We start from the raw sequence: 15139 nt of genomic DNA on the forward strand, positions 1-15139 counted from the left end.
TGTTACAGCTGAGCTTGCACTTTGGTGGCCATTGGAGTGATACTAAAAAAACCTATAGTTGTTTAGATGGGATTTGGCAAAGTGCGCAAGTAACTTTTTTTGTTTCCTAGTGCATGGATTGAGGCTGATGTGTGCTACCGTCCAGGAGTAGTGGGAGTTTGACGGCAGGGCTTAATTTTATATGTATGTATTAATACTATAACTGGAATAGCCACAACTCCAAGTTTACCCACACGACTCAAATGCATTTCTCTTAATTTAACCAGCATACCCTTGTTCCATCTACAGCAGGCCTTTCAATTTATGCAATTCATTTTTAAATGATTTAGGGCAGGACCAATCAATGCAATTATGTTTTATTTAACAGTAATGACTCATTGCAAGGATCTAATCTAGTAATACAACTAGCTGTTTGTGACACCAAATACAGACTGTTAGAGCAAACTTTAGTGAACATATCCCCCCCCCCCAAAAAAAAAGAAAGAAAGAATAAAGTATAATTTCTAAAGAAAAACATAGAAAAACCTCCTGATTAAAGTGGTTGCAGCTTTGTGTTAACACATTACAATGTATGCATAGTGAACAATTCAATTATGATATACAACATACAGATACAGATAGACAGCTCGACAAACGATTATTTAAAATAGTGAGTACATTCTCTTTGGATATTAAATTTGCAATTCAAATAACCTATGTGACTCATCATCTTATTGTTTAATTTATCATTCCCTTTAGAATCTTTAACAAGCACTTTAGGTCTAGATATTTCATCCATTTAAACATTCAGCCGTGTTCCTATATACAATCAGGGTTATACACTAAACGAGGGATTGTTAGGAAATCACAATGGAATTCCACATTTAGGTTAGAATAGCCTGAATGAAAAAAGTCAGCTAGGCTTCCGACTCAGCTATTTTGTCTCAAAATGTGCAGTTACCTAGTGAACTCAAGAAAGAAATCACAGATTAGTGAAGAAACCTGCAAGCAGGGCCGCCATAAGGGCATGACAACCATAACGGTTGTCATGGGCCTGGCAATCCCGGGGGCCCGGGATACTCTGGCAGTCTGAGCCCCACATTCCTTATATGCACATATACATAGCGATTTTCGCTATATATATGTACACTGCGAGCTACCTGTAAATTACAGAGGGGGGCCCAGCAGCACACTCTGTCCTCCTTACCATGGCAACGCTCCGCACAGCACGCAGGCTGGTCTCGCGAGAGTAATCAGAGAGGAGCTGAAAAGGGAAGACAGTATGTGCATCTGAGCCCCCCTCTGCAATTTACATTGGCTGACTCCCTCCACAATGTGATCTCACTCCTCCCTGGCAAGGTAAGAAGCAGGGAGGAGGAATACAATAAAAATATACACAAATAAAGAGAGAAAAATACTTTCCCCCATATTTTACACACACTGCATCCTTACAAGCACACAGTCTGCACTACACACACACACACTACATTTACTAAACACAGTCTACACTACACACACACACACACTACATTCACTAGACACACTTTGCACTCACTACAAACACACTACGTTCACTATACACACTTTGCACTCACCACAAACACACTACGTTCACTATACACACTTTGCACTCACCACAAACACACCACATTCACTATACACATTTTGCATTCACCACAATCCCACTACATTCACTATATACATTCTGCATTCACTATAATCACACTACATGCTCTATACACACTTTGCACACACTACAAACACACTGCATTCACTATACACACTTTGCATTCACTGCAAACACACTACATCCACTATACACACTTTACATTCACTACAAACACACTACGTTAACTATACGAACTATGCATTCACTACAAACACACCACATTCACTATTCAAACTCTGCACTAGTATTTTAAAATACTTACCCCTCAATTTATATTGAGGGTTTTTGACATGTAAGGAGAAAACAAATTAACAAATTAATATACACAAGTAGTGTAATATTGTTTGAGTAAATTACAGATTATTTATATATTTAGGTGAGTGTAAGTAAAACTCACATTGTATAGGGCCTTCTGGAGGTATAGGCTCTAGCCACAGGGCTTTCTGGGCCTTTAAGGTGGCATCAACAATCTTCTTCTTAACTGCAGAAAAGCTTAAAGATATTCTCCCCTAGTGGGTATATGTAGATTGAAGCACAGAAAATAAACAATCTGGGTGTAGCTTGTTTTTATAGATAAAATATATACTTTTAATAAGTTCCTGCTCACCTTGCTCGGAGCCTGTTAGATAACTGGCTCCAAAACTTTTCGCCTGGTGTCAGTACCCCCCATGTACAGGTTTATAGTGTTTTTTAAAGTTACAGGGTCAAATATATGGGTCAAATATTTTTACATTAAAAAGTTGGTTACTTTGCCTTTGAGAGCATATGGAATGAGAATTACCCCATGATGGCATACCATTTACAAAAGAAGACAACCCAAAGTATTGCAAATGGGGTCTGTCCAGTCTTTTTTAGTAGCCACTTAGTCACAACATTAGCGTTCAATTTAGTTTTTTACTTTTTTCACACACAAATATGAATGCTAACTTTGGCCAGTGTTTGCGACTAAGTGGCTACTAAAAAATACTGGACATACCCCATATTGAATACCCTGAGTTGTCTACTTTAAAAAAATATGTACATGTGGGGTGTTATTCAGAGATTTATGACAGATAATAGTGTTACAATGTCACTATTGATACATTTTCAAAATGTATGTTTTGAAACCGCAATATCCTACTTGTACTTATAGCCTTATAACTTGCAAAAAAAAGCAAAAAGCATGTAAACACTGGGTATTTTTAAACTCAGGACAAAATTTTGAATCTATTTAGCAGTTTTTTCATTCGCTTTTGTAGATGAGTAAAAGATTTTTCAAGTAAAAGTAAACAAAACATGTATTTTTTTAATTTTTCATCATTTTTTTTTAATTAAATTACATGAGATTATATAAATAATAGTATGTAAAGAAAGCCCTTTTTGTCTTGAAAAAAACAATATATAATTTGTATAGGAACAGTAAATGAGAGAGCAGAAAATTACAGCTAAACACAAACACCACAAAAGTGGTCCCAAATGTACAACATCGCAAAAACAGTCCAGTCCTTAAGGGATTAAATGCTTAAGAGTTCCTCCTTCTTTCTTCTTCGTTCATTGAGGTATTTCCGATTGTCAGCCGTTTTAAATATGCTTGTTTGCAATGGATCTTTCCTTTTTACATTATACACACTCGGCATTCACTACATTCACTATACACACTACATTCCCTATACACACTCTGCAGTCACTTTGCACACACTACATCCACTACAAAAACACACACTATGCATTCACTATACACATCTACACTCACTACACACACACTCTGCATCTAATGCATACAAACATTACATACATTACTCAAAACATACAATCTGCATCCACTATACACACTGCATCCATGACACATATACCGCATCCACTACACACATTCTACATCCACTATACACACTGCATCCATGACACACACGCCGCATTCACTACATACATTTTACATCAACTACACACACCACATTCAGTACACACACACATTTCATCCTTGTGGGTGGCCTCGGGGCAGGCCCTGTGGGTGGGCTCAGGGTTAATATTGAATTAATATTGTTGGATAAGTTTTCCACTTTTTAAAATATTTTGGATACATTATTAAAATGACATAATATTATGAAAAATATGAAAAAAAAAATATTTCTGATACATTTAAAAATGATTTAATATTATGAAAAATATTTAAATGTTATACATGTTTATATTTATTTTTTATATTTTAATATGTTTAAAAAAGTAATTTAAAGATGTTCTCCATAAATTTTAAGTCAGTTGGAGGGTTTATCGAACAATATTAAATTGAGGCCAAAGTTCTGTAGACTGAAGAAACAGTGACCCAATTACACAGGTCTAGAATCTCTGGAAAATGTATTGTCAGGACTTATCTTTCCGATCAGCTCCGTTCTGACACTTCCGGGTATACGGAGCAGTCCCGCCCCCTTCTCTGACGCGGCTCTCTCAAGCCTTATAGAGAAACCGCGCCAGGTTCCAAATTGCTTAGTGATTTGAGTTAGGTTACTTCCGCATTCATATTGCCGGCTAAGCTACTCTTCGTTAATACTTGTGTACCGACCTCTTGGACTGTTTAAACGGATTCCCTTCCTTCTCCTCTCCTTTGATCTCGGACTGAATATTGGACTTTCCTGCTCTCTCCAACCCCAAAGACCCGGACTGAAAGAAGTTTATCCTCTATCTTGGCTCAACCAAAACTACCTTTGGAAGATTACGCCCATCAAACTCTAAGTATACTATTAGTAATTATCTGGGAATTGCTTTGCTAATGAACTTTAACCTGATTACTAATACACTCCTACTAAAACTCTGTTACCAATATCTCTGCTACAGTTGCTAGTGTTTTTTGCTTTTCACTAATCACCTGCAATATCCTTAAAGCTACAGTAACTGTCCTTTATAGTAGGATTTCTTTCCTATCTTCAATCACGCTCTGTTAAAATAAAAAGGAACTTTCAAATCTGCAGTTGTGTTCCACATCAATTCTACTTGTAGCATAACATGTATGTACTTACAGGGAGTGCAGAATTATTAGGAAAGTTGTATTTTTGAGGATTAATTTTATTATTGAACAACAACCATGTTCTCAATGAACCCAAAAAACTCATTAATATCAAAGCTGAATATTTTTGGAAGTAGTTTTTAGTTTGTTTTTAGTTATAGCTATTTTAGGGGGATATCTGTGTGTGCAGGTGACTATTACTGTGCATAATTATTAGGCAACTTAACAAAAAACAAATATATACCCATTTCAATTATTTATTTTTACCAGTGAAACCAATATACCATCTCAACATTCACAAATATACATTTCTGACATTCAAAAACATAACAAAAACAAATCAGTGACCAATATAGCCACCTTTCTTTGCAAGGACACTCAAAAGCCTGCCATCCATGGATTCTGTCAGTGTTTTAATCTGTTCACCATCAACATTGCGTGCAGCAGCAACCACAGCCTCCCAGACACTGTTCAGAGTGGTGTACTGTTTTCCCTCCTTGTAAATCTCACATTTGATGATGGACCACAGGTTCTCAATGGGGTTCAGATCAGGTGAACAAGGAGGCCATGTCATTAGATTTTCTTCTTTTATACCCTTTCTTGCCAGCCACGCTGTGGAGTACTTGGACGCGTGTGATGGAGCATTGTCCTGCATGAAAATCATGTTTTTCTTGAAGGATGCAGACTTCTTCCTGTACCACTGCTTGAAGAAGGTGTCTTCCAGAAACTGGCAGTAGGACTGGGAGTTGAGCTTGACTCCATCCTCAACCCGAAAAGGCCCCACAAGCTCATCTTTGATGATACCAGCCCAAACCAGTACTCCACCTCCACCTTGCTGGCGTCTGAGTCGGACTGGAGCTCTCTGCCCTTTACCAATCCAGCCACGGGCCCATCCATCTGGCCCATCAAGACTCACTCTCATTTCATCAGTCCATAAAACCTTAGAAAAATCAGTCTTGAGATATTTCTTGGCCCAGTCTTGACGTTTCAGCTTGTGTGTCTTGTTCAGTGGTGGTCGTCTTTCAGCCTTTCTTACCTTGGCCATGTCTCTGAGTATTTCACACCTTGTGCTTTTGGGCACTCCAGTGATGTTGCAGCTCTGAAATATGGCCAAACTGGTGGCAAGTGGCATCTTGGCAGCTGCACGCTTGACTTTTCTCAGTTCATGGGCAGTTATTTTGTGCCTTGGTTTCTCCACATGCTTCTTGCGACCCTGTTGACTATTTTGAATGAAACGCTTGATTGTTCGATGATCACGCTTCAGAAGCTTTGCAATTTTAAGAGTGCTGCATCCCTCTGCAAGATATCTCACTATTTTTGACTTTTCTGAGCCTGTCAAGTCCTTCTTTTGACCCATTTTTCCAAAGGAAAGGAAGTTGCCTAATAATTATGCACACCTGATATAGGGTGTTGATGTCATTAGACCACACCCCTTCTCATTACAGAGATGCACATCACCTAATATGCTTAATTGGTAGTAGGCTTTCGAGCCTATACAGCTTGGAGTAAGACAACATGCATAAAGAGGATGATGTGGTCAAAATACTCATTTGCCTAATAATTCTGCACTCCCTGTATCTGTATTTTTACTACTATATCGATTTATAGTACCCTTGTACCTCTTGACTTCAGACTTTTGGACAATATAAAAGAAATTGGATGGTAGCTGTTTGTCTTGCCAGAATTTCAGTACTGACAAGAATTTGGGAAAACAATTTAGGATGCCAAATTAGCAGGAAAATGGTTCCAATGGTTGTGTGACAGGCACAAATAACTACAATATTGCCTGGCCTACTAAGTTGCCAAAATGTGATTATTATATCTCTGTACTACAAAAAATGGAAAAAGATTTATAATGGTTGATTGTAGTCTTTTTTTTTCTATCTTCTGTTAATGAAAAATGAGTAGCAGGAGTCATTTTAAGATTAAAATAGGGAATTTTTCAAAGAATCAAAGAAAAAGGCCAGTGGGCAATTAACCACCACTTGCCCCTTCTAAAACTTTTCCACACGTCCAGTCTGTAGTGTCAGTGACTGTTCTTCAGTGTGGAAAAGAATGTCCTATCAGCTTCTCTCAACAGTGTATGTGGAGGTAGCAGGAACCACACGACTCAGACAGGCCAGACAGAACTTCTACAATGAAATGTATTTAAAAAAAAAGGGGGAACCACCAAAGCAGCAGAAATTAATATTTTATTCGCCACCAAATTTAATAATTTTACAAATTTGGAAACACTGAAATAAGAGATGCATGACCAGTTGATCACAGCTAGCCAATATCAAAGTAAAAATCAGGATAACCCAGGAAGATTTACCTTGAGGAAGGCTATTTCTCCATCAGTTGCAGGGACATGTGTGAGCGTTGGGGATGATGTTCTCCTTAATGGGAAACCATTTGGACAGTGGTCAGTGAATGAATACCTGCTAGGAAACTAGACATAGAGCAGGCAACACATTGTACTTCCAGTAGGACAGCAAAGGGGGCACTAGGAGGCAAATTAGGTCCAGACAGATAAGTTCTGACCATTTCAGTGCACTGCTCTGCTTTTAGGTTGTTTTAAAGTAAGCAGTAGTTTTTTTCATACAGGCAATACTTGCTGCCACCAAACTGCCAACAGCTTCAGCCCAAACTGTAATTGCTCCCCTCTGCGTCTTTGGGTTATACTTCCACCACTGCTGCTTGGAGTAGTAGACAATGAAAACATGGCAGATTCAAGTCACACATCTTCCTTAATCAGCATATCTATTTTTCATTGCAAATCACAGGAGGCCATCCTGGAAAAAAGGGAATTAGTTCATCATGACACTATTCACGCTCATGTAGCTGCAGTTGTCAGGAAGCTTCTCAATGTTCATCAGAACGAGCAATTTGATAAATTTCCCAAACTAATCCTAGCTTCCCTGTGTAATCCTATGATTAAGAGGAAAGGGGCACTCCAATCCAACAATCTAGAAGGACAGACTTTTTAACACACAAAACTATTTTAAAAACTCCTTCGTCTCCATTTTATAATTGCTAGTATTAGGAACGCCACTACAAATCATGAATCTAAACAAACACGTTCAAGCTTGTTCGCATTTTCCCATGATTATGGCACAAGGTGGTTCAGAAATCAGAATTCGTGCCAATCATTAGTGATGTCCCGAACGGTTCGCTGGCGAACATAGCTTGTTCGCGTTCGCCACGGATGGCGAACATATGCGATGTTCGGTCAGCCCCTATTCGTCTTCATTGAGTAAACTTTGACCCTGTACCTCAGAGTCAGCAGACACATTCCAGCCAATCAGCAGCAGACCCTCCCTCCCAGACCCTCCCACCTCCTAGACAGCATACAATTTAGATTAATTCTGAAGCTGCATTCTTTTTTTTTTATGTTTGTGTTTATTATACATTATCCTCCATAGCCAGTAACCTGTGTTTATTATACATTATCCCCTCATAGCCAGTAACCTGTGTTTATTATACATTATCCCCCCATAGCCAGTAACCTGTGTTTATTATACATTATCCCCCATAGTCAGTAACCTGTGTAACCAAAGCTGCCCCTATTCTATTCTGTAGAAGATGAATTTAGCCGTAGTAAGAGGGATTCAGTGAGAGTAGTGGTGACATGTGTGTGGCATGACTGAGTGTGGGTAAGTAAGAGTCAAGTATTTTAACTGGGCACTAGTTCTAGGTGGGATAAAGTGGTAAAGCGGATGGATGAGTAATTTGGTTAGTTTTAGAGGTTTGTAGAGAAAGTATATAGTGATCATGTTTTTAGCGATATCCAATATTTTTAAGGTGGTCTCAAACAAACATAAAATGCTATATAAAATTTGTGGGAATATCGAATAGTCGTGTAAATCAGAGAGGGCTCAGAATATCAAACCATCCATCGGTAACCTGGATGAAGTAGGGGGTCTATCTGTTTTATTAAATACGCGGTAATATGCTTTTAATGGGATAGGACGTTAGGGAAGGTGTGTGATTGGGATAAGTGGTTGTGGCTGTATTTACCTTATCCTGGGACCGATCTGGCTCCTAAGCTTGAGCCGCACGTGGCTGGATCACTCCTGCCTCCACACGAGCCGCATGTAGCTTGATCTCCTCTTCTGACTTGGCCGCGTGCACTGACCACAGTGATCGGTCACATGGCCCGCCTGGCACTAGGAGCACGGCTCGAGTCACGAGCTCTCTCTTAAAGGGGCAGTGGGAGCCAAAAGTTGATTCAGGCTCATGTCATTCCAGCACCCCCACACGAACGTTTTGGGGGCACAATAGCTTGCATTTAAAAAAAAATAAACTTTTTTGACTGTAATATAATAGCAGTCAGTTTCCTTCACACGTGTGCGTTTCAGGGCCTGCCAGGGCACAGTGCCACACCAGTGCAACTCAGATCTGGTGTAACAGTAGTGTACATAAAAAAAAAAAACTAGAAATTTGACTGTGAAATAATAGCAGTCAGTTTCCTTCACATGTGTGCTTTTCAGGGCCTGCCAAGGCACTGTGTCACATCAGTGCAACTCATATCTGGTGTAACAGTAGTGTACATTTAAAAAAAAATACAGGGGGCTTGTTGTCACCTTTTGGGGACCCTTGGTGTTGTACGTGGTTGGGTGGAGGAAGAGACCTTCAGTGCGTTAAACGGGGAGTTTGGTCTGTCACTGTGAAGCGGGCATAACCCTTACACTACCTGATCGATACAACATCATACCTGATGTTTTAAAGCACGTTATTCCAAACAATTTAGGAATGTTAGGTGATTTATGCACTTTATGGATTAAAACCAGACTCTGCATCAACTATGTAATTTCCCATGGGAGTTTTGCCATGGATCCCCCTCCGGCATGCCACAGTCCAGGTGTTAATCCCCTTGAAACAACTTTTCCATCACTATTGTGGCCAGAAAGAGTCCCTGTGGGTTTTAAAATTCGCCTGCCTATTGAAGTCTATGGTGGTTCGCCGGGTTCGCCCGTTCGCGAACACTTGCGGAAGTTCGCGTTCGCTGTTCGCGAACGGAAAACTTTATGTTCGCGACATCACTACCAATCATTCAATCAACCCAAATTTGGGCAAATTACAGTTTGTTCCAAAACAAATGTAATGACTTTTTTTTGTTAAATTCAGTAAACATTAGAAAAAGAAATACGGTTCCTCAGTCGAAACATTAGTGTCTTACATTTATTCTGGATTCATGGCTTCTACTTATATTTAAATACTGTGAATAAAATGTGAAAATAGGAGTCATCTTTGATTTGGAGCATGCTTTATAATTGGCAAAAATGATTAGAACAAATGTATATTGCTTCCCTCTAGTGGTTCATATCACATATTACATTTTTTTCAGAACCACTTGGATCAATCTCATATACCAGTGAGGATATCATCTTTATTAACCCCAAAGAACCAAAAACAGTGGCCTTTTTGCCATGGTTTTTCAGAATGCTGTACAGTACACTAATCTGGGTTAATAAAAAATAATCTGTAGAATGTTTCTTCCCTTTTCTATACTTTATAATGCAATTCAGTTCAAAACTGTTAAATGTTTTATAACATAAGGTCAGAGAAAAGCTGAATGATGTTAATAAAATATAACTGAAATTGTTGTAATATCACAGAAAATGTAAGTATCCATGTTTTCATTCCACATTTTTTGAGAAAAAATGTCAAAATGTCATGTAAACTTTGCAATAGAGCGACATTGGCAAAATGCTATTACATGCTTCCAAACAAACAGGTCCATTTAGTAAACACAGTAAAAACTGGCATATCTAAAACATGTAATTGTGAGGTTTCTTGTTAGTCAGCAAATCAATATTCCAGTAGCAAATGCAGCTTTAGTGCTACAATGGGGAAAAATTACCACATATAATGAATTGTTTTGTCTTAGACTATAATCCTTAAAAAAGTGTAAGTTATAGGGATGTTCCACTGCCCACATAAACAAAATAAATCACTGTGTACCACATATACCCACAATGAAACCATGCATGTATTTAATCATGTATTTTCTTTATTTGGGGTATAGTTTAAATCGGCTTACAAATGCTACAGATCTCTTGTCTGAAGCCTTTGCAAGCCCTCTGCTTCTAATCTAGTCCAGACTTTCTGTGCCTATTCTGTCTATTCACAGACTTCACAATGTAGCTCAAAGAGAAGTCTTTGCAAGGCATGTGCTCTGGGCAATCGCCTACTTCTTAAGTTTAGCTACTGAGCTAAACAACAAGGAAGTAACAAGACCAGTTGTCTGATTGACAGCCAGGTGGGTGTAACATTATCAGTTTACACAAGTGCCAATTACTATTTAAAATCTAAACTTTTTTTTAGATGAAAAACAGAGAACCCACTCTTCCCACTTAAAGCACTTTAGCAAGTGCTTTAGGGGTTTGGAGAGTCCCTTAAAGCTGTAAATGAAGTGTAGTAAGCGAGAAATTGATGCTGTAGTCTCAGTTCTCCTCCCATACACAATGTAAAGTCTATTTATTTGCTTTATGTAATTTTTAAGGAATTATGTTTTTCTGAGTAATTTAAGAACAGAGGAAACATTTTTTTTCACCTTGAATTTTTCATTCTTGGATTATATTAAGAGACTTTCCTAAGTTTAGTGCTTGTGTTTTTCAGTGTTTAACTGGTATTGACTATTAAATTTCTTATTTGCACACAGTGGTCATGTGATTTCTGGTAATCCCATTTTTGCACCATAACTATTTCAGTAAAATAAAGTGTTTATGATGATCATGTAAAACTATAAAAATTATACCCAAAAGTCAGTTCATAAAGTAAAAGTGCATTGTTTCTAATGAAAAAAAGACTACATTTGAGGCCGATTGATATTTTCTGAGCAAAACATTATCTGTAATCTGAGATGATGATGATATAATGGTCAAAATGTTAAAAAGAACAGATTTGCATTACTAGTATTATCAGTAAATATAGACCTCCATTTAATGTTGTGATATATTTTGGTTCACACAACAGAAAGATTCAAGATATTTTGAGAAAATATTGGTACAATCTAAAGAAAAAAATCCTAATGGACAGTTTAGAACCATATCTCTATTCAGATGCAAACCTTTTGGGGAGTCTTTTGGGCAGTGGCAGTTGGTGAAGATGGTGGGGTTTCAGACTCCTCCACCACAAGTTCAATGTATGTGTGAGTAGGACCGCCATCAGGGGGTAATGGTTGTCACAGGCCTGGTGGTCCTGGTGTGTCCGCCCACCCTGGGCCCCACCTTCCCCATATGTAGCGACAGAATTGCCACCAGTGCAGCAACACCATGCCTCGAATGCTTATTAGGCCCATCGGATGGCCCATGCACTAAGGGCGACCCGATTTAGGGACCCGGTTAGCACAGCGGTGCTTTAATAGCGCAACAGGGCCCCTTTCAATGAAGTCAGCTGCAACTGGTGCTGAGAGGAAGTGACAGTCACCTCTAGTGGCTGTCAGTCAACCTTTGGTTGCCTAAGTGACACTGGACATCCACACGCTATGCACGTACACAATGGAATAATTATAATAAACTGAGCATTGTATAAAGCATTGTTACCAGACAGCCTCTTAAGGGACTTCCAGGCCGTTAAACAACTTTCGGTCTTCTAAGTGACGCTGGACCACATTATGTATGTACAGAATGGAATAATTATAATAAACTGGGCATTATAAGAAGCATTGTTACCATTTGACAAACATTTGTTGTGTTTGGTCACAGGCAGGATGTTTCTACAACAATTAATATTTTGCTCAAATGACAAAGATGATAAAAAAAGGCATCCGTAGTGCCTTAGGATTGATTACTATATAATCAATTATATACCAAAAAAGTTAGGGAAATTTTCCAATACAGATTTTTTTGGCCTTCAAAATTTGCAGTTTTCATGTTATATTGGATTATTTTTTGCTTAGTAATAACTCTGGGTATGACATAGATGCCAGATATTTTTGAAAATAATATTTTGAAAGTGGCAGTAAGCTTATTTTATGTAAAAAAAAAAAAAAAGAAAAAGAAAGAAAGAAAAATGCTAATGAACCCTTTTTTCTAATTTGCACTCTGAACAATAACAATTTCACCAAGTACGAATAATTCTCACATTGTAGTCATGTGTTTAATTTCTTATATAAATGCATCTTATTAAATTTCATGCTTTTTGTTAAAGCTGCTGATTTATATCTCATAGTTCCCAGTTCTAAAATAATTTGCATGTTCTGTCTTGCAAAATTAAATTGTAGAATGTGCAGAAGTACACGTTTTTGTGGACTTTCGCTACAATAATAAAAAATTTTAAATAAAGTGATAAATATTCTTTCCAAAGTAAATGACTTTAAAGTGTACCTGTCACGTGTACATTTTCTTCTATTGTAATGAGAGAGTATAACATTTCATCTGTATGTTAAACTAGAAAAACTACTAGCAAATTATAAAAAAAAAAGTACACATTTGTTTCAAAATATGGTATCTCTCCCACCTGTCAATCAATTCTTGCAAACAGGTCTATGGTGACGGTACAGACCACTATACTGACAATTAGATATTATGCAAGCCTTCGTGAAGGTATAGTCTAAATTTAAAGAAAGACAGGAGGCAAGTATTTGCTTTACTTATTTTTATTGAAACCTCCCAGCAGCAAACAGATAGTTAAGATGGAAACAAAACAATCAACCAAGTAAAAAAACATTCAGAAACAAGAAGTATGTAATAAAACCACAACAGGCCCGTCCTGCATCCTCTTTCTTTGATGTCTTTGATGTCTAACTGGTAAAGAATGGCCAATGAATGTGGTACGGTCCATCCAACCACAAAAAAACAGAAAGAACATGAAAGAACAGAAGCAATTATCATGGAAAAACATGCAAACTTCAATATGGGAACAAATAATTTAAACATATATGCAACATAAAATGTGAAGAACCCCAGTGGGACAAATGGCATAGCCAACATTAAGCACAACAAGGTAAGAGTACTATAGAAAACATGGAAGTACAAAACAGTAAAGTTCTGCATTAAGAAAATATATAAACAAAGGGGCAAAAGGTAAAACGAAAGAAAGAAAGAAAATGAAAGACCAGAAAAACAAAGAGAATGGGGAAAAAAAAGGAAAGGGAGAGAAAATATTTATTAAAATTTAGATTGTACCTTCACCAAGGCTGGGGTATTTTCTAGGGATGTGCATGGGCAAAAAATTCGGTTCAGTTCGGCACTTCTGAAATTCGGGACTTTGGCAATTCGCACTTTGATTCGGTTCGACACTTCTGAAATTTGGGACTTCGGCAATTCCGAAATTTGGGACTTCGGCAATTCAGGAATTCGAGACTTCAGCAATTCCCTAACCCTAACCCTACCCCATAACCCTAACCCTACCCCATAACCCTAACCATACCCCTAACCCTACCTCTACCCCTATCCCTTACCCTAACCCTAATAGGGGTTATACAACGGTTGGAGTAAAGGTTAGAGTTAGGGGTAGGGTTAGTAGTAGGGTTAGGGGTAGGGTTAGAGGAAGATTTAGGTAAGGGTTAGAGGTAAGGGTTAGGGGTAGAGTTAGGTGTAGGGTTAGGGATAGATGAGGAAGATTTAGGTAAGGGTTAGTAGTAGGGTTAGGGGTAGGGTTAGAGGAAGATTTGGGTAAGGGTTAGGGGTAGGGTTATGGGTAGGGTTAGGGCAAGGGCTAGGAGTAGGCACATGTCTAGTAATTTCTCATTTTTATACAAGAAGGTATTAACGTTGCAGTACCAGAGCAAATGATGCATGGGGATGTGGATTAAAAAGTAGAAAGCAGAGGAAGCCACTGCACTCAAAGCAGAGGGTGCACCAAAAGAATCATCAAGGCCAACCAAGGAAAGAAGGCATTGGATCCATTGAGTCACTGTAGTGGAGATACAGACTTGTGAGCTCACACATAAGAGATGAAGAAAGGGCCAGAGTGAGAAGGTTGAAGAGAGGTTGTTGCCACCATATAATCATGAACACAACTAGCCACGCATAACTTGGAGAATGCAGAAAGATATGGATAAAACACTGACTTGGTCTTATACTGACAACGGAGGGAAAAGTACACTAGAGAAAAAGAGAGAGAGTCAAAGTCAAGAATGTGAACATCTGATACCTGTCAGAAGGACACGAAACAGAAAAGAAGGGCAGGCTTAGCCGATCAATACTCCTTGGATGGGAATGTGCACCTCTGAGATAACCTACTGGAATAATATAATGGTACAAAAGGACTTAACTTGAGAATTACAGCAATCAGGAAACACCATTGTCATGGTACCTGAAGTAACATTTACATCAATGTCAGAACCCAGGGTTTCCCATCAGATAATTAACAAGAGCATAACACTACCTTCACTGGCCTACCTTTTTCTCATAGTACATTCTGATGCCATCACTTCCCTAGGTAAATGACATAGCCACACCCAGCCATTCACCTGATCTAGAAGAAAACGTGATTCATCAAACCAAGCAACCTTCCTCCATTGCTCCATAGTCCAGTTCTGATGTTTACGTTCCCATTGAAGGTGCTGTTGGTGGTTAACATAT

Source organism: Pelobates fuscus, chromosome 9 (genome assembly GCF_036172605.1).
Source record: "Pelobates fuscus isolate aPelFus1 chromosome 9, aPelFus1.pri, whole genome shotgun sequence".
NCBI lineage: Eukaryota > Metazoa > Chordata > Amphibia > Anura > Pelobatidae > Pelobates > Pelobates fuscus.